We start from the raw sequence: 19,907 nt of genomic DNA, 5'->3' as shown, positions 1-19,907 counted from the left end.
ACAGCTGGTGAGAGGGAAAGGGAAGACAGTGATTGAGGATGGGTCCAGAGGACTGGCCTGAGGCCGGACTGACAGCTCAGGAGGCATGAGGTCTGGGGGTCAGAGGGTGAACAGTGACACATGTGGGGTCTACTGTTTCAGTAGCTTGTGCTGTCAGGAGGGCTGGGGCCATTTCTCTAGCCATGTGAGCTTTTCCTTTCAAAATCTCCCTATAATTCTAGTCCTGAAGAAACTCCATTTTTGCTGTAAAAACTTCCCTAACTACCTTTGGGGGCTAGACGGCCAGGTAGGGCTGCTCGGCTCTGACTCGTAGAGTTTGTGTCTGCTGGAAAGAGGCTCTAGCAGGAGAGGGCTGTTGTGGTTGTCAGACATCTCCTTGAGGGGCAGCTGCTCATCGGTCATACAGCTGGTGAGAGGGAAAGGGAAGACAGTGATTGAGGATGGGTCCAGAGGACTGGCCTGAGGCCGGACTGACAGCTCAGGAGGCATGAGGTCTGGGGGTCAGAGGGTGAACAGTGACACATGTGGGGTCTACTGTTTCAGTAGCTTGTGCTGTCAGGAGGGCTGGGGCCATTTCTCTAGCCATGTGAGCTTTTCCTTTCAAAATCTCCCTATAATTCTAGTCCTGAAGAAACTCCATTTTTGCTGTAAAAACTTCCCTAACTACCTTGCTAGAAGTCCCTCTCTCTCTCTCCCCACTTCCACTTTTCTTTTTTGTAGCACTAGGTGCTCCAACTCAACCCTTTTTATTTTTATTTTTAGGGGTTCTCACTATGTTGCCCAGGCTGGTCTCAAACTTCTAATCTTCCTGCTTCAGCTTCCTGAGTTGCTAGGATTACAATTCTGTGCCACAATACCCAGCAGAAGTCTCTCTCTCTCTCTCTCTCTCTTTGCTGATCACTGAAATATTTTTTCTTCACCTTTCATGTAGCCCCTTGTACTATCTTATTGTGGTAGTTATTTGTACATATATTTGTCCCTTGATGTAGGCACGTAGATCTTTTACCAATTGAGGAGTCAAAAGAAACTCATTCTCCAAATTGCTATGGAGATGGCATTGCTTACAGTCAACCTGCAATGGCCCCTTTCTTCCTTCTCCTCTGGGCCCTTTCTAGCTCCTTCCTCCTGTTCCTCCCCAGAAGGAGCACGAAGCTCTGGCATGTCCTACTGGAAGCTGTGTGCATCCAGGCTGGAGGTCCTTCCTCCTCTGTGTCTGGCTTCTTTTCCCTTCACTCTGAGGACCAGGGCTCGTGGAAGTTCCTCTGTTTAAGGCCCCCAGTTTCCTGCTTCACCCAATTTCCTACCAGCCACCATGGTAGTGCTGTATGTCTCTCCTTCCCATTCTATTATTTTAGCCATTCTTGTTTGGTCTCCTCCAGCTCAGTCACATCTTTATTTGCTTTGTTGTGTTTTTTGAGAAGTGGTTTTGAACATGCTCACAGCTCCTGTCCATAAGACCTAAGGTTCTCCCCATTGCTCCAGCTGCCTGTCCTGAGGTGCCCAGAGTCTCCCTTAGGACATTGATCTCAGATTCCAAACACTGCTGCTACCATTCCTTATAATGGTACCATTTCCCTGGGCCATTTACTCTCCTCCTCCAATAGAAGGGGGAACTCTGGTTTCCAGATTGCCACTGACCTTGACTGTGCAGAAGCTTTCATCCCAGAGGTGAACACCAGCTGGTCACCTGCTTCCCAACTGCTTGCTGCGGCTACTGAATTTCTGGTCACTTTCCAGAAGGCTCTAGGTGCTCCTACCAGGCATCTTCATCCCCCTGCCAATCATTCTAAGCAACTGCAGTGTCCTGGCAGATAACCCACTGTCCCCCTCTCTGGCTTCTCAGGTCCTTGTTTTCCTCAACTCCACTGACTCCACCTTCTCTTTCCAGTCACCGGTTTCCACAGTCACAGCATGGGCCTGATGTCACACATGCTCTGAAGTCTCAAAAGTCAAATCTCTCCTTTGGTCATTACCTCCTGTCCTTCTAGTTCCCCTGCTCAAGTGTCCCCTCTGACCCAGCCCCCTGACCTCCTGGAGATCTCCAACCCCTTGGCTCCACCCATCGCCTATCTTCCCTTCCCTCCTTGACCAATTTAGATTTCGTTTTACTTCTTTCAGCCACCTTCCTCCTCTCTCCCTCCCTCATGCCTCTGTGGTGAGATCCCAACCAGGATGAACCCAGGTCTCCAACTCTTCCACGTTTTCATTGAGCCATTGAACCTGGCTAAACATCAATTTGATCCCCTGGGTGCTGCTTTCTCTTGGTATTTGTGATTTCCATTTCTGAACAAACACCCAGTGCCTCCTTCTCTCTCTCTTCAGCCCACCTCATCCCAGTGTATTACTATGGCCTTTTGCTGAGGTCCCTAAGACCGCCATGTTGGCAAATCCAAATACACTTCAGTTCTCATCTCGCTAGACCTCTTAGTGGAGTCCAAGACTCGGTCATCCCTATTGGACACAATGGTGAGGCTTTACATCTGATCTGCTCTCTGGTTGCTTCTTCCCCTCTCCTTGGCTAGCTCTGCCTCCTGCATATGTGAGCATCCTGCAGAGTTCTGTTCTGGACCATTTTCTCTTCACTGCTGTTCCTACCCAGTTGACGCCAGCTGTCACTGTGGCTTTGTATTCCATGTATATGCTGATGACTCTCAAATCTGACATTTCTAGCCCAGTTTTGAGCACTGGATTAAAAGATGTGATTGTCTACTCTGTACTTGTACATGGAGGTTCCAGAAATGGCTAGAAGTTAAGAGGCTCATAATATTGCTTTGCCAAATCCTGTCCTCTGTCACAGGGTGTCCACCCAGAGCAAGTTCCCCCTCTCCCAAGCTGCTCCTTCAGAAAACTTAGGAGATAGTTTTAATGGTCCCTTCTATATTATTCTCCACACCCAGCAATTCTGTTTCTAGAACATACTGTCACCAAGGAGTTACCATAACTTCCTGCTACTTCCCCAGTAATTCCCACTTGGATACCTCCACCTTCCCTCAGATTTAATTTCCAAGCCATGCTCCATGGGACAGAGCTGTCACATGAATACCCAGATCCACTCAAATTGGTTCTTTGTTTTAACCCTTTAATAATTTCATGTGAAAAAATATGCCCTTATCCTGGTGTGGAAGGCTCTGCATTACTCTGGGCTCATGCGGGTCTCCTATTAATAGTCTATTAATAGTCCCTGGAAGGTGTTGAGCTCTTTCCAGCTCAGAATCTCGGTGGGCAGGATCCATCATTTTGGAAGGCCTCCCCATCCATCTTTCCTAGAGGAATTTGTCTCAATTATAACTTGTTAGGGAAACCTTCCCAGATCCAGCCTCCCTCAGCCCTCTCCTGTCCCATGCTATTTTGGAACCCGATGTTTTTCCTTACAGCAGATTTGTGTACTAATTTATATAAATCCCCAAGAACTCAAGATTCACAAGTACAGTGACCTCCTCTTTTCTCTGTTGTATCCCTAGCTCCTACCATGGTGCCTGGGGCCTGTAGTAGATGCTCAATAAATAAATATTTAATGAAAGGAAGGGAGGGTGAAGGCAGAAAGGAAAAAGGAAGGAATTGTAAGTGAGGCTACAGGTGGTGATGGTTAGAGTGGGAACAATTCCTTGGAGAACTTTACAAATCCCTGGGGGTCTCAAGAGTTTCCAATAATATAAGAAGAGTGTGGGCTTTGTCTCTGCATTTCCATAAGGTAAAGCCCCTTACTTGTGACCAACATTGTCCTCACATCCAGGAAGAGCTCATTAAGCAACAACTAATTTTTTGTATGGTTCTAACAACATTCAAATCCAACCCACTCAATTCTGCCATCGCTCTGGAATTGGGGTGCTTTCCTCTACTTGGGTCCTGCAGGTGGGGTTTCAGGGAGAGGTGCTGCACTCTGGTCTGGAGGGATCATGCTGGAAAGGTTTCATTGACAGTAGATTGCAAGGAGCCTGGAATCTGTCCCTCTCCAATGTGCTTGCTCCCTCTGGTGGCCAAGAGGTGACACAACACTCCTAGCCCCTTTGTAAAAATTTCCTCAGGAAAAGTGAGGAATGGTCACTACATCCAATGTGGACATTGGATGTGTGTCATCTGGATGAACTGGAAATGTTCTGGAAAGACCTCGTGTTAAATTCAGTGGCTGTAAAACCTACTATCGAGGTTTTATTGTCAAATAATGATGACAATATTTAAAATGCTTATTTCATTGAATCTAAAATGTTATCAATGGTAAGATAAATCATTATATGTATCGACAAGAAAGAAGAAAACGCTGCTGATCACAATTGTAAGATGCATCTTGATCTCAGAAATGCGAATTTCTGAAAACAACATATATCACACAATCAAGGACATGGGGTGGTGTTTAAGTGATGTGCTCAAGTCTACAGTTAGGAGTTGAGAATGAATGAATTCAGGAATTACTCTCTAATCACAAGACTGGAAATACTTTTTTTTTTCATGAAACATATGTGTATACATTATGAGTCCTTTAAGAACAGGGACTGCTGGCTTGTTAAGTCCTGTATTTGTGCCAGCGGCAGAAAGCCTGACCTGTCCTAATTCCTGGATAAATTTTGAATGAATTAAGGAAAGAAATGAATGATTGCACAAAGCAAGTGCTCTCTGAAACACTGTCCAAAAAGGCACTTTCTTCTCTACTTTTGTGTCCTTTCTCTAAGCAGACACTATTCCCATTTACAGAGAAATCAAGGCCCTGAAATTGCAAAGCAGGAGTTGTTTCTCATGTGACTGAAACTCTCTGACTTTTCCAAAGCAAGCTCACCTTACCGTAAGGTCTATAGGAGGTAGAGACCAGGAGAACTGATAGCTGCTGCAGGGTCGAGATCAGACCCCATTCCCTGCCTGGGGATCTCCCATTAGTCCTCCTGCCTTGTGGGCCTAGCTGGGGCACATAGAGCCTGGTGTCTGGCCCTGGAGGCTGGGGCCAGGCCTCAGCCTGGCCCTCTGTTTCATAAGCCCACATGCCTCAGCAGGAGTGAAGTGCTTACATCTCCTCTAGGGAACACAGTGTTCCTTTGCCATGGGAATGTTTATCCTATTAAAATGGGGGGAATTTTGGCTTGAGGGCAAGGGTGAGACGTGCAGCAAAAAATGGCCTCATAAAGAGAAGGTCGCTGTGTTTGGAAGGAGCCTGGCTGCTTTAGCTGCGTGAGCCTCCTCATCTCCCTCTTCAGAGGGCAATCTGGGATTCTCAGGACAGTAAAACTGCTGACTTAGTTCCTGGCACATAGTAGGCAGTTGGTGATTTTCATTTCCCTTCTTGTGCTCCCAAATTGAGGGGAAAGATGGCCAGAGCTATCAGATGAAGTACAAGCTGGCTCCTCTGAAACAGAACGTCTCTCAAGAGTTTCCATAAGGCGTCGCCACTTGTTAGAACTGGACGTGGAATCCCTGGCCCAGCCACGTCCTGTCTGAGGGCCTCAGAGCCTGTTCCCAGCTCAGCTTAGAGCCAGTCCATTAAACCTACTTCCAAGAACACATAATGATCTCCTTGGCCCACTCCCACGCTCTCCTTGGCTGCCCACACCTCTTCTCCCTCAGAAATCCTGACTGAAAGGCTATTTGGATCAGTCCCACATCTCTCCAGAAAGCCAGTCTCACCCAACAGACTGGCTCCTTCATTCTCTTTGGGAAGAGTCCTCTTTGTTGGGTCTGTACCTACTATGCACCCAGGAGCTCCCCAGGAAAGAGCAGAGCTGAGAGGTGCAGGACTTGCCGACAAAAGCTGAATTTGGGTGGTAGGGATCCAGGGCCAGTCCACCCCAGGAGAGCACAGAGTGGCTGCCCTTGTCCTCTCCACCTTGGGGACACTAGGGCCTAGCCTTCCTGTCAAGATCTGGCTAAGCAGGCAAATAAGAGAATCACACAGTAGCCAAAGCAATGCCTGAGAAAATTCCTGATTTGGGCCAGGAAATCTCAGTGTGGACCCTGGTATCAAATGGAGAGGGGTGTCAGCAATCAAAGATGAAGCCAAGCAGTTGGATTCTTTTCCCAATGTTTAGAAAATGTGTCTCCTACTCCATTGTGCTAAATTTAAAATTCTTCTTTGGCTCTTTTCTCTATAAGACCATTCATTCTTAGTGGAAATGAAAAAACATGCCCATGGCCAAAGGGAAGAGGCCAGACCCCTTCCAGCATGCTCCTCCGCCATGGGTGGAAAGGGTCCAGGCTGTGAGGGGTTTCTCAAATTGTTGGTGTGAATTAGTATAGAGCTGTGGTCTCCTGGGTTTAAGCACAACAGTGAGCTGATCATCTGGGGGTGAGTCCAGAGTGGCCTCTTTTATGTCCCCCTCTAACCAACTGAGTTATGGAGGTTGCAGCAGCTCTGGGGAAGAACAGTGATTAGCAGGTTCTGAAAAATATTTGTTGAATTGGTTGTTTTTGTCCAAGACTTTGCAATGGATGCATGGAAGACTTCTATACATTTTGTCAATCTTAGGATCCAGGGAGATGTCCTTTGTCCTCTCACATTCTCTAGTACCCCTGACAGATGGATGTCTCCTGCTGTCTGGGGACCTGGGGTTCCACAGCCCACAAGTCTGACTGTTTTTTGTTGTGAACAGTCCTGATGGCTGCATACCCTTGTATCCATGGAACTAATATCTATACCCCAGGGCTGGTTTCTGTTCTTCCCATGATGTCTGCACAGGACATGTGGACCCCCCTTTCTCACTCAAGAGCCCCTCAGAGGTTGGCCCTAACCTCTCTTTTCTCTGGGAAACCCTCTGATTTTCTTTGATCTGGCTCACCAAACAAGGATCCCAGACTCTGCCACCCTGCCATGAGGATCACAGTGACAGCATCACTCTGAGAGGACCCTGTTCAGTCATGTTGGAATGCTGGGGCAGGGTATACTGATCCCTGCACCAAGGAACGTGGCTGGAAGAGAGAAATCAGGTGTGCGGAGCTGGCAGTGAGACCCTCTGCAACTTAGAGAGATTGTCTCCAAACACAAAACACAAACATCAAAATAAAACAAGGGCTGGGGATGTAGGTCATTGGTAAAGAACTACTGGGTTCAGTCCCTAGTACCAAATAAATAAGTAAATAAATAAAATTAAAAAAAGGGTGAGGGGCTGGTGGGTCACACCCCAGGGAGGTCAGGAGAAGCCCAGTTACTAGGCAGAGTGGGTGAACCGGCTGGTAGCTGGGCTAAAGGGACGGAGGCCTTTCTCAGGGCTGCGTTGTATAAGAGGTTGGCTCAGGGCTGTCTTTCACTAGGGGTGTCTCTGAGCTTTTCTTGGCAGCTCTGGCCCAAGACCGATCTGAGCTGAAAGGAGGCTGACTCACAGGGCCAGGGGGTCAGGCTGGGTGCGGCAGGGGTCAGAGGCAGCCCAGTCTCCTTGGGGCCATCTGCAGACTGTCTGGGTGAGAGATGGCTGATGGCCAGCAGGCCTATGGCTCCATGTGCCTGGGTTCTCCTGCAGGCTGGAGTGCTACAGCTGAAAATCCAACCAGGCCTGGCCCGGGAACTGTGACCCTCGGGCACAAGCATGCAAGGGGTCTGCCATGGCCCCGGGGGACAAGACCAGACCTCCTTTCACCCTTCTGAAGATATGAGCATGTGATTGGAAGGACGTTGGAGGGGGTGGGGGCACCCTTCTCAGTGGACACTTCTAGAATAGGGTGACCCTGTAGAGTTCTGTATTGTGCCCCTGCCTCATGGCATCTCATCAACAGCAGTTACTACACCATCAAGTTCTCCTCCATGTGCTCCGTTTGGACCAGCCCACTTCTGGGCCAGGTCCTCCCTAGCCCAGGTCAGTGTCTAGTTCACTCTCTGACTGCCACTCCTAGGTCTTCTCCACCTTGCCCTGGGGATGAATTAGTTATCTTATTTTTCTATTTTTTGATACCAGGGATTGTGTTCAGGGATGCTTAACCATGGAGCCACATCCCCAGCCCTTTCTATTTTTTATTTTGAGACAGGATCTCACAAAGTTGCTTAGGGCCTTGCTAAGTTGCTGAGGCTGGCCTGGAACTTGTGATCCTCCTGCCTCAGCCTCCTGAGTCACTGGTATCACAGGCCACCATGCCTGGTTGGATGAATTATCTTACAAAAGTACTTGATTGTGCTATTGCTCCAGAGTCTCCTAAGGTGCTCCATGTCTGAGTCTGATGAACTTGGCACATTCATTTCTGGGCACAAAAGGGTGAGCTGGGGGTTGGAGCAGGCAGGGAGTAGGGGAAGCCCAGGGTACAAAGTAGCAGTTTCTTGAATGCTACTTGGATTTGAAGGGAAATAATTAGAACAATAGTTACATAGGTAAGCAAACACGGTTTATAACATAGTTGAATGGAAAAGTTTTTATTTTAAAGATAAAAATGTCTGAGCAGAAAAAATTGAATCTGTAGGTGACTGTTTCTGGCTGTGCCCTTGGGCTGCTTGGGTACAGTCTTCCCACTAGTTGGGGCTACATAGGAGGAGAAGCTGAGAAGATCTGAAAGTAGCTACCCCCAGATGAGAAACCTAAGGGCAGGTTCTTTGTTTTCCTTGTGGTATGAAATCTTACACACAGTAGGTTCTTAATAAATACTCGAATGAGTGAAGCATTCATTGGATTTGGAGACTATGAAGTCTACAAATTCTGCCCTGTTTTTGAATCATAGCACACATGATATTTTATGTTACAGAGCACTTTGCTTTTATTTTCTTAAATGATCCCATGATGGAGGGGAAGAGGTAGATGTTGCCATTCTTTTCATTTGACAAGTCCAGAGAAGGAAAAGTGCCTGCCTGAAGTCACACAGTAAGTTGAATTAGAACCTGGGATTGACTCAGTCTCCTTGTGTTTAGACTTGGGCTCTTTCTACCCTGGCATCATCCTTAAAGATGTCTGTCTCTTGCAATGACCATGAGCTGATGGGTCCTTGATGCTCTCAGAGTCCAGCCTCATGCAGTCTGTGGCCTTTGGAGTGAGTGCGTATGAGCACACGTGTCCTTTCAGGCATTGGGCACGGTGTGAAGCTGGGTCTTCCCATGTGCAGGCAGGGGTGACACATGACCTCCTTCCTTCGTTTGTGCAGGGATGCAGGCTCCAGGACTTAGTTTTGTATGTCCTTTTAGGACCTTGACCCACTGCTTCTTTTACAACAAGACTTTGATTCTGTGCCTATGTTTGTATTTTAAAAGCAACACCGAGTGGAGAGGGACAGAAGGCCCATCCCTGGGAGGGTGTAGAAATTGGGACTGATCACATCAGGAGCCGTCTAGAGCCTCTTAGTCAGGTAAACCCAATCAGGGGACTACTGAAGTCCCCTGGGTGGGAGAAAGGGCCACTTGCAGGCAGGGAGGAGTTTAGAGTGACAGGAGATGGTGCCGGGTGAGATGGGGGTAGTTATGGGCTGGGGTGGAATTTTGGGACTCTTTTAGGCACAAAGAAGGGGCCTGGCGCCGGGTCCTCCTGGTGCAGCATGGTGGGTTGCCCCTCCTTTGGGCCTGCTCATGGAGCTTCCAAACATGACATAATGTGCTCTGGAGTCCTCCCTGCAGTGGCTTTCCCCAGGGAGCCTACCATCCTTCAAACATGGCCGTGCTCACGCACTCCCTGCCCATGACGAACCCTTTTAGCCTGACTTGGTATAAAACATAGTGGGTGAGTCGTGGGTGTGGTTGCTGCTTTGGGGCGGATCTGTGGGTGCTGGGGGAGATCAGGGTGGAGCAAAACACACCTCCAGGAAAAAGACCAGCCTAGAATTCAAGGGAGTGACGGCACTGGAGAGCTTTTCCAGGTCCACCAGTCTCAAGATCTATCTCCTGCTGGCCTCCCATTGTGAGTTGAACCTGCTGTGATAGAGGTTTCTTTTCTGTTCAGTTGAGGCCTTGCTTTTAGAGGCCCTTTCCCTTTCCCTTCAGCTGGATGTGAAAGCTCTTTCCTGGGAGCGGAGGCACTCAACCTTGCTCACATGGTCATCTCCATCTGGGGAGATTTGAAAATGCTGAGGCCCACGCCCCTCTCCCAGAGGTTCTGACTGAGTTGGTCTGAGGTGCCCTGGGATGGGGCATTGGATGTCTTCAGAGCTCCCCAGGTGATGCTAATGTCCACCCAAGAGGGAGAGGCCTTGGCCTAGGTCCCTGGTTCTGTGTTCCTACTGCACACGTTTTACTTCTTGCCATTCTAGGTGAGGGCTGAGGATCAGCTTCGCCTGGGAGGTTCTTGGCTCCACCTCCAGAAACAGGATCTGCATTTGAAGGAGACCCAGTGGATTTCTGCTCCTTCAGGTCTGAAACGTAGAGTCCTGGGTCTGGAACTGGGCAGCACTGCTGGCTGAGAGTTGGCTATGGCTGTAGTGAGTACCACGAATTGGGGGGGGGATGGAGCATGGGGTCCTGAAAACCATTTTCACTGATTTCAGTATTTTTGCTTATGGTTCAAATATTCAGTAAAAAAGCAAAGCTCGATTAGATTTAGCAACAGCAAAACAAAACAAAAGCTCGATTTATGACTTTAATTAAGCACTATTTACCTCCTCTATCTCCTGATGAAAGGAGGTGCAAGCACCCCAGTGATTTTCAGCCAGTGTCTGGGCCTGTGGGAGCTGAATCCCTGCTTTCCACACAAGCTGCTCAGGTCATAGCAATGACATGCTCCTGAGGAAGCCAGCTGTGGGTGGTGTAGGATTTCAGAAATAAAAATGTGCAGGCCGTGGCATGGAGGCTCCTGGATTTTGGACACACTGCATACATGGCTGCTGGCCTTTGCTTTGTAAGCCCACAGGAGATGGCAGAGGGAGGGTCCAGATGGGTTACTGGTTTGTTCAGCCCTGAAGAGGATGGCCCTCCAGACCTGTGTATATTGGGGTGAATCAAACTCAGCAGGATTTAGGGAGGCACCCTTGTGGAGCTCTGCTACAAACTTCAGTGGGGGAGATCCTGGGGTCCGTGGGCGCTGGACCAGAGAGCACTAGCAAAGACCCTAAGTGCCCAAACAGTGAGTCTGTGCAAGACCCAGGAGAGGAGATCAGAGGAAGGCCCACCTGGCGTGGGAAGGGACGTTTGTGGAAGTCGTAAGAATAGGTGCAGTTGAAATTGGCAGAAAGGAAGGAAACAGTGAAAGGATCAGGAACTCAGAGACAGACCCAAGGAAAAAGGAAGAAGAATAAAGGATAATAAAGAGAAAAGAATAATTAGAGGAGGTGGAGATGAAAATGAGGAGCCACAGCAGCACAGGAGGAGGCTGCAGGCCGGTGGTACTGGACACGCTGAGGAGGAGGAGAGCAGAAGAGGGGACGGGTGGGGAGACATGTGGCTGCTCCTGCGCCAGGTGTCCCTTCTCAGAGGGGACAATGGCCTTCAAGCTGCAAAGACTCCCTGGGGAGGCTCCTTCCCGCCTCCTTCCCTTTCTCCAGCAGCGCTCTGTCTCCCTGGGCTCTTCTTTTCCATCACTCTGTGGCTCCTGGCAAACCCTCTGGGCTTTCAAACAGCCTCTGGACCAGCCACTGGAGAAAAAGAACCAGAGGTGACCTGGCATGGAGACAGGAGCTGAACAATTCCGGCTTTGTTTTTCCTTTTCTCCTCCCTCACGCCTAATCAGATCTACAAAATGGGCTTTCTTCAGAAACCCAAAGAAGCCCCCGAGGTCGCCGTCACTGAGCATTAAGGCACAGATGCATTCTGGAAGCGGCTGGTGGTGCCAAGGTCCTCGCCATCTCTCCACTCTGGGGCTTGGCTGAGCCAACAGGACAGATAAGTTGGCTGTATTTAAACAGTCAAGTCTCTGAAAAGGTGGAATTTGTCTGGAAATAACTAGAAAATAAATTGAGCTTGTTGTGAAATCTCTGAAGAAGTGTCTCCTAAAAGGAGGGTGAGTGTTGATGAGAAAACCCACCAGGGTGGTCACAGCAGGTGGAACAAAGAGAGCATAGACTCAGGGCAGCCAGACTCCGGCTCTGCCACTTCCTGTGGTTCCATGTTGGGGATAGCCTCCTCCTCATCTGGGAAACAGGGGCGGTGAGAACTGCCTCATATGGCAGTGTGCAGAGGCCCAGCACCCTGCCTGGCCTGTGGTAAGTGTCAACAAGTATCAGTTTCTGCCACCTCTCCTCCTATCTTTTTGGGGGTTGGTCACAAGTCTAAAAACTCCAACTACCAGGGTTTTAATGAGTGGATTTGCAGAAGTAAATATTTGGAACGATTGATCTTTCTAGAGCATCAATTTCTAAAGCACCAAATAGATCCCATGTTGGATACTGTTTATTCAACAGTGTTTGTTGAGCACCTATTCTGTCCCAGTCCACACAAGGGATTCAACAGTGAATAAAAAAGAGCTCTTCTTGCTCTAATGGAAACAAAGTAATTATAAATGCCTAAGCTTGGGGTTGCAGGGCTTTCCACTAGTTGCTTGGTGGGGATTGAAGGTGGAAGGGCATCTTTCAGCTGTTGCAATGACTGAGAGAGATCACTAGTATTTATTGGGTAAAATCCAGGGAGGCTAAATATCCTGTAATATGCATGACAAGTCTGTACAAGAAAAGATTGTCCCACTCAAGAACCTCAGTGAGAAGCCTTGGCAGAGCATGAATGGAGAACAGCCGTGAAAACCAAGAACTTGCCTTTCGGGAGACACATGTTTAATTCTATCATTTCCCTAAGATCGGCTTTTAAGAGAGCTTTGAACTAGATGTTAAGGGGCTCTATGCTCTTTTTCTTTTCTTTTCTTTTCTTTTATGGGCACATCCTTTTTTTCCCCTAGGGCATTTCCTTCCACATGACAACTATGTTGCTTTTAACATAATGTCCCTAAATCCTTCATTATCAAGGCTGTTGCCACTGATTGTACACTAAGGAGAAGTGGGATTTGGTCAGAATTCCAGGAGGTACAGACTCCGTGATCAGTGATACACTGCTTTAGAGGGTTCAGCTCCAGGAAGGGCTGTTGATGGGATTACAGATGTGGGAGAAGACGAGGAGCCCAGCTGGATGTGACCTCCAGCATCTGTGGCTTCAGAAAGCTCACACATGAGCCTTCGGGTCAAACACACCTCTAAGCACCAATGACCCATGTGTAACATCTCCCTGGACGTTTGAGGCTGTAGGATGGAGACGTTCTTTGAGGTGTGCACTAAAAATGTGATGACGGTGGAGTCTATCAAATAATCATGTTCTTTAATTTTAAGCTCCTCATTATCAAGTTTGTAAACATCTGCACGTTCACCACGAAGAGGTCAACTACCAAAGATACAAAAAAGAGATCAGAAACAACGGCCACTTTTCAAATGTGGAAAAGGGTATGTGAAAGTGAGGTGAGAGAGTGGTCCTTTCAGCCAGCTCTCTGTCCATGTTCACAAGCAGTAAGATAAATGGACAGAAGAGAAGTTTTCTCAAAACAGGATTATGCCACGTGAAATATTTTAAAACTTTGAATGTATTATATTTAATTTTACTTGGGTTTTTCAAACCAATTTCACTTCAAAAGGAAATGAATTAAAGTGAAAATGAAAAAAACTTCAGTTAGTTATTTGTAACAGTATTATTTTATGATTTTATAGTTCCTGTGAGGCTAAGAAAACAGAAAAACTACTTTGTAAAACATGAAGAGCTTAATATTTTTAAAAAAATCCAGATCTCATACTTCGGCAGTAACAATTATCTTTTTGCTAAGAAAAATGAGAACATTAATTTTTAAATATTTTTACTGACTTTATTAACTTTATTATTTATTAATAATTTTATTTATTGTCAGGCAGTAATTTATTAATCATTAATTATTGAATTTTTATTTTATAATTTATTAACTTAGCAATTACTGTCTTAAAATTAAATTCAAACAATTACCAAATCGAATTTAAAATTTCTAAGTTAACATGATCAATTGCTCAAAAGTAATTTAATAATTATCAAACTATTTAAAAATTAATTAATTTAATAGCCATCAAAATTTAAACAATTTATTAATTTACTAATTTGTTAAATATTACTAAATGACTATTAATAACAAATATATTTATTATTGTTGTTATTCTAATTTTGTCAAGGTTGATAAGGTTTGATTCTATGATTATAATTCACAGCTGTCACATACATACATACATATATATATATATATATAGAGAGAGAGAGAGAGAAGAATATATGTGTGCATGTATATATATGTGTGTATGTGTGTGTGTGTGTGTGTGTGTGTGTATAACTATGTATAAAGGAATTCAGAAAGAGAGATTATTTCTATTTCTTTGATCATAACTTGCAGGGTCCTAAGTTCTTTTATTTCATAACATTTTATTACATGCATATGTACACATAATACATCATCCATGTGTGTGTGTGTGTGTGTGTGTGTGTCTGTTCAAATGAAAGGCTTATAGGTATCCCTTGAGTGCTCCATGTTTATGCATGCTTTAAATGACAAATTTGTTCATTTTTCACATTTTTCTGTGTCTCATGAGTGTACTCCAGAGCTAAAATATTGACAAAGATACAAGTATCTCTAAGGATATCTCACAATATTGCATTAAGATATTCAAAATCCCTCGTAAATCATATTAGAAGAGCTAATTATTAGACTATCCTTAGGTGTGGCCGCCAGTCAGCAAAGTGGTCCTTAAGGATCCTTGCCCCCTGGTAGTCACAGAGGTGAACTGTGAAATGATGGTCTGCACCTTTTGAAACTAAGTCATGAAAGACACTGCTGTTTCAGTGTTGCACTTTTGGGTCACCTGCTGTGGCAGAAACTGCTACCACGTCATGACAACATTCAAGCTGCCCTATGGAGCTCCTCACAGAGGGGGACTGGGACCTCTTGCCAAAAACCAGCATCAGTTGGCCAGTTGTATAAATGAGCTGCTTTGATGGTGAATCCTCCAGCCCCAATCAGTGGTAGGTGATAGCATCTCTCCTTGCCTGCAATTTCACTGGAGATACTAAACCACAGTGACTCAGTTATACCGCTGCTGGATTCCTGGCCAAACACAGTGAGAAGATAATAAATGTTTATTGTTGTGTTAACCTGCTACACTTGAGCAATCTATAACATGTAAATAGATAATTAACATATTAGCTATTAACACCTCCTCATGGATCAAATTAGCTGTCTCTTAGCAGGACACACACATGCATGCACACACACACACACACACGAAGGATTCTTGGGAGAAGGAAGTAACCAGTATTTACTGAGTATCTATTATATGATAGGTGTTGTTACTTGTGTTATCTTAGTTAATCCTCCCAGCAAACATGCAGAATAGCAGAGAGCACTTGCCTGCCACTTGGAAGGTAGTCTGCTGTCAAAATAAATGATAAATTTGTTAGCCTGACACTTTTGCTGAAAATTATTTTCCTATTGGTTTAGTCTAATGGTGCAGAATGTGTCTTAGGGAAACCAAACCAAACCAAAACAACAACAACCTTGACTGGAGATTAGTTTTGAAGACACAGTCAACGTACTAATCTCAGGTAGTACATATCCAGCCCTGTGGCTCCCCCCTTGAGAATGTACCAGAAATACAACCAGCATGGCCTTCAAGAAAACTGAACATAGAAGCAACACTTAAATGCATGAAAAAAAATCAGAAAGCAAAGTAATAAAACCTAGATCAAGCAAGGTGCTCTGTCATTTAATTATCTGTCCATCCTTAGCAAGGACCCCTCATTTGTAACATTTGTAGTTGAAGGATGTAAAATCTACATTCCCTGTCCTTTGGGAATTGAGGAGTGGTTAGATGCTTTCAAAAGACATAGTATGTATTATGTGGAAAATTACTGTGGTAGAACATAAAGTTTGACTTTCTCAACTCTCTTTCTAGGTTTCCTTATAACACCCAAGGCACCGGACAGCTAAACATTATGTTTCTTAGTATCCTTTGTTGCTGGAGTTTTAGAAGACAATCAGGGTTGTTAATTATAGGCATTTAGGCAGTATTTAGAAAGTGGAGATAAAGCAGAAGACTTCTTCTTGCTGTTCAGCTATTTGCTGATAAAATTAAGGCGGGTGGACATAGGATGGTTTCCTGCCTCTCAGTCCTTAGTCACCATTGTGTGGAGATTGAGAGGCCGTAGCTCCAGTGCTGATGTGATTTTGGATTCCTGTTCCTGTAATACAGTGGTGGATGCTTGAACTCAATAGTTCCAATGATGGCCTCAGAGATAGTAGCTCCTATGATAGATCAAACCGTAGAGTTCCAGAAGTAATTTCTGGCCTAAAGCTTCAGAGCTCCCTTCTGCAACCCCACCCCAAAATTTGTGCAACCTTAAACACCTATCATGTTTTTCTGCTTACAATACCTATAGTGGTTTCTGTTTCCTTTGTTGATAGGCTGATAGATGCTCTAAGAAAGCAACCACAGAGTGTTTTTGAGAGGGGGGATAAATAGGAATTTTTGGAGGGCGGATGCTTAGCATAAAGAACTATGGATTTAAAACAGCCCAGAGGACAGACCACAGCTCCCAAGTGAGAGTAATTAAGAGGCTGTTCCTCTCCCCCTGCCCAAATTGGTACTTCCCATCTTCTTTCTCCCTCCAGCTGTATGGGTTATGGTTTTTATTAAGACCCAGACTTGAATAAAGTTACTTGGAGTTTCTGTTTGTTGTCACTGAGAAATGTGTTCTTTCTACGTGGGGTTCGATACTCAGCCGATTCTCATGGAGCTCCTCATGGGTCGTGCAAACATAAATGCATCTGGAAAAGACAGTGTGTTTCCTTTCCTGTCACCTTCCTTCATCACCCTGCTGGAGACTGTAAGCTGCTGTCTACACTCACTTCCGGATCACCTACCTCCTCGGGGAAGGGCAAAACAGAGGGGCCAGGTGTTCTTTGACACAGCAAATCAGAAGAAAAATCGCTGCATGGGAGTGGCAAGCCCTAGGGTCTAAATTTAGCTACTACTAGATGGTTAACCTTGGGCAAGTTGAATTAGTAAGCAACTCTTTATCATCTTGCCGGTCTTCCCATTTCTAGTTTAAATGCTGCAACTTTAACTCAGGCCACGCTGGTTTCTCCTGTTTCAGTTCCTGTTATTTGTGTATCTTCCACAACCCTTTCTTCTCAGTGCCCCCAGAATAATCTTGTCAGAATACAAGTCAGATCATCTCTCCTCTCCTTGAAGACTCTTTAATGTTTGCTGGTGCCCTCAGGATGTCAAAGCTCCTGGGCAGGGAGTGAAGTCTGCCTTGCCTCCTGTCCCATAGAGGGCTGTATCTTAAAATGAACTAAAACCAGCAGTCCCCAAAGTGGGGAGTTCATGCTGAAGGGTGCACAAGACAGTCTACTAGGGTGTGGGTCGAATGCCTATGTATATTTTTTTAATCTAAAAATTAAGGAGCCTGGTGGAGTGGTGCATGCCTATGATTCCAGTGGTTAAGGAGGCTGAGGAAGAATTGCAAGTTCAAAGCCAGCCTCAGCAACTTAGCAAGGACCTAAGCACAACTCAGTGAGAACCTGTCTGTAATTAATATATATGTGTATGTAAAAGGGGCTGGGGATGTGGCTCGGTGGTTAAGTGCCCCTGGGTTCAATCCCGGGTACAAAAAAAAAAAAAAAAGGGAAATCAAACTTTATTAGTATTTGATATAAGGTGTCCTGGCTCAGATCATTTTTCAGGTTGGGTTCTGTCACATTTGGTCCTTATCCATCATGTGTCAAGATCAGACTGCAAAAGTAAGAGGACGGTGGTTGCTTATGCAGACCTTGGAGCCAGACTGCCTGGGTGAATGCTTTTTACTGGTTTCTTTTCCTATATTTTCATGATGATCATTCAGGAGAAGATAAATCTCATGGTGTGGAAGGATTGACCCAAAGTGGACACTCAATGATATTTTTTTTTTTTTGCAAAAGAGTCTTAATATCAGCCCAAATAATTCACAAGAACGTGGTGGGGCTATGGCTTCCTTCGTTCTGATTAAGGTCGCATCAGCTGCTGCGTTAGGAAGTAAAGTCAATGATACAATTTAGCCAGGAAGAGAATTAGGTCCCCTACCCCGGAAAAAAAGTCAAAAGTATGAAGTCTATTTAAATAAGGACTTATATTTGCTGTTATTAAAGAGGGCCCTCACCTAAATGTTTATTGTACCTAAACATAGTGGCTGATATAAGTGCATATATATAATTTACAATTAAACAAACACATTGGAGATACTGGCTCAAAAATATGTTTTTTTTCCTTCTGGTAGATTACACAGCAAAGAATTTGGAGACCACTGAGTTAGGCAGAGGCTTGGCTCTTGGACTCAAGAATTTTCCTTAGATTCCACGCATGTCCTTTGGTGTAACATAAGAATGTGGACTCTCCAGTTGATTATGTACCTGATGCATGTATACAGCAGGGTTGTTTCTATGCAGCACCTTTTCCATGTGGCTTAAAGGAGTCCACTTTATGATTTAGAGTGTTTTAACTGCAAAGCAATTTAATCTGGATATTGTCAGATCTTTACTTGGAATAACAACAATGGTGAATATTATGTGCCATACAAAATTATGCTGCTGATGGGATGGGTTCTGGTCACCTGCATCCTGGCGATGGTGAATTGCCTCCTGACATGAGGACCAACAGGCCCCCACACTGATTCCATCATTTAGAACCCAGCAAGAAATGCCCTTTTGCACCGTTGTCACTCTTGAAGTAATTTGTTTACCCTAGCCATCAGCACCGAGTCAATAAACCACAGGGATTGACAGAGTGTCACAGTATAGGCAACAGAGGAAAATTGGAAAAGTGAATTGTAGGCGGTGTGCGAAGAGTCATAAATAATCAGCCATTCCCATTGCAGAACTCTCTGTGCCCAGGAGAAAATCTGACCAGTGGGAAAGTCTGAATTGGACAAATGCGGGCCACTTCATTCTGTAGGAATATATTCAAGAGGGAGGATGTTCTGTTCTCTCAGCAAGATGGCTCTTCAAATACCTCCTTTTGTCAAAACACATCTGCCTACTATTAGACCCTCTCCAGTTAGTTGCCTGGCATCTGAAATTATACCATGAGTGATCCACTCCTTTAGGCTAAGCAGAGGAATCCTCTTTTGAAAGACACACGTCCCTTGAAGGAGCATGTCAATGACCCTTTAGTGTGACTTTGTCTATTCAATGATTCCCTTGTTGGTGGAGCTCCGGGGTGGCATCAGGGCTCTGGGCATCCTGGGAAGGGAAGTGAGAGCAGGTGACAAGCATTGAGGGCTTAGAAAAGAGTAAAAAGGCAGAAGGAGGAAAATGAGAAGACCAGCTCTAGTGGTCTAAGTTTTGACTTGAATTTTAACCCTTTAGTTCAGTTCTAAAATAGACCATGTCAGCCACTGACTATATTGTCATCCTCTGGACTCAGGTAGGAATCACGTCTTTCAGAATAATTCAAAATAATACAACATTCAAGGAAGCCCCATGAAAAGAGTGAATTCTCAATTTTCAATGACCTCGACTTCTGCTTGCTGATTCTGCAGGGGTGACCCAGGACCCGATCAGACCATTCTCTGGGAAATCACTCTCATTTTCTTAGTGATTATGGACACACAAGAGACAGGAAGGGTGAGTTTCTAGAAAGAATAGAAAAATGCACTTCCAAGCACAGAATGGCTGTGATTGAGAGTTACCTGGTGTATGTTTTGCAGGATCCCATTTCTCGCTTATTGGGGATGATTGAGCAGTGGCTGTTCTGATGGAATTTTTTGATAGTTTATTTCTGATGTGTACCTTGCTGCTTATTGGGCAAGCTGACGGGAGTGTTCAAGACCACCCCCTCCCCACAACCGATTGTCTCAGTAGATTCAGGGGGAAAAAAAAATCACATTTGTTTGACCAAAACGAGCTTTTTTTTTGGATAGAATTTATCAGTCGATTGCTAACTAAATTGAAGGGTTATTTTTATCTTGGTTTTTTATTTTTGTTTTCGGAAATAACAAGTTAGCTAACTAACAAGACCAGGTGTCTAATCGACTTGGCTGGTTGTGCTGACAGATATTTGATACGACACCA

At 45.2% G+C, this 19,907-nt stretch overlaps 1 long non-coding RNA gene across 2 annotated transcripts in view; it reads right to left on the bottom strand.

The window, feature by feature from the left end:
• Positions 1–289: 289 nt before the first annotated feature.
• The window catches only part of LOC124082014 (uncharacterized), a 376,643-nt gene continuing 357,025 nt past the window's right edge, over positions 290–19,907 (bottom strand). For both annotated transcript variants that reach the window (XR_009225308.1, XR_006848222.2), the window contains exon 3: positions 290–406. This is a non-coding gene — a long non-coding RNA (uncharacterized LOC124082014). The remainder of the gene's footprint in view (positions 407–19,907) is intronic.

The sequence above is a fragment of the Marmota monax genome, unplaced genomic scaffold (genome assembly GCF_021218885.2).
Source record: "Marmota monax isolate L192 unplaced genomic scaffold, Marmota_monax_Labrador192_F-V1.1 WCK01_AAM20220418_F8-fsc00031, whole genome shotgun sequence".
Lineage (NCBI taxonomy): Eukaryota > Metazoa > Chordata > Mammalia > Rodentia > Sciuridae > Marmota > Marmota monax.
This window is presented reverse-complemented; position numbering and strand designations above follow the sequence as displayed.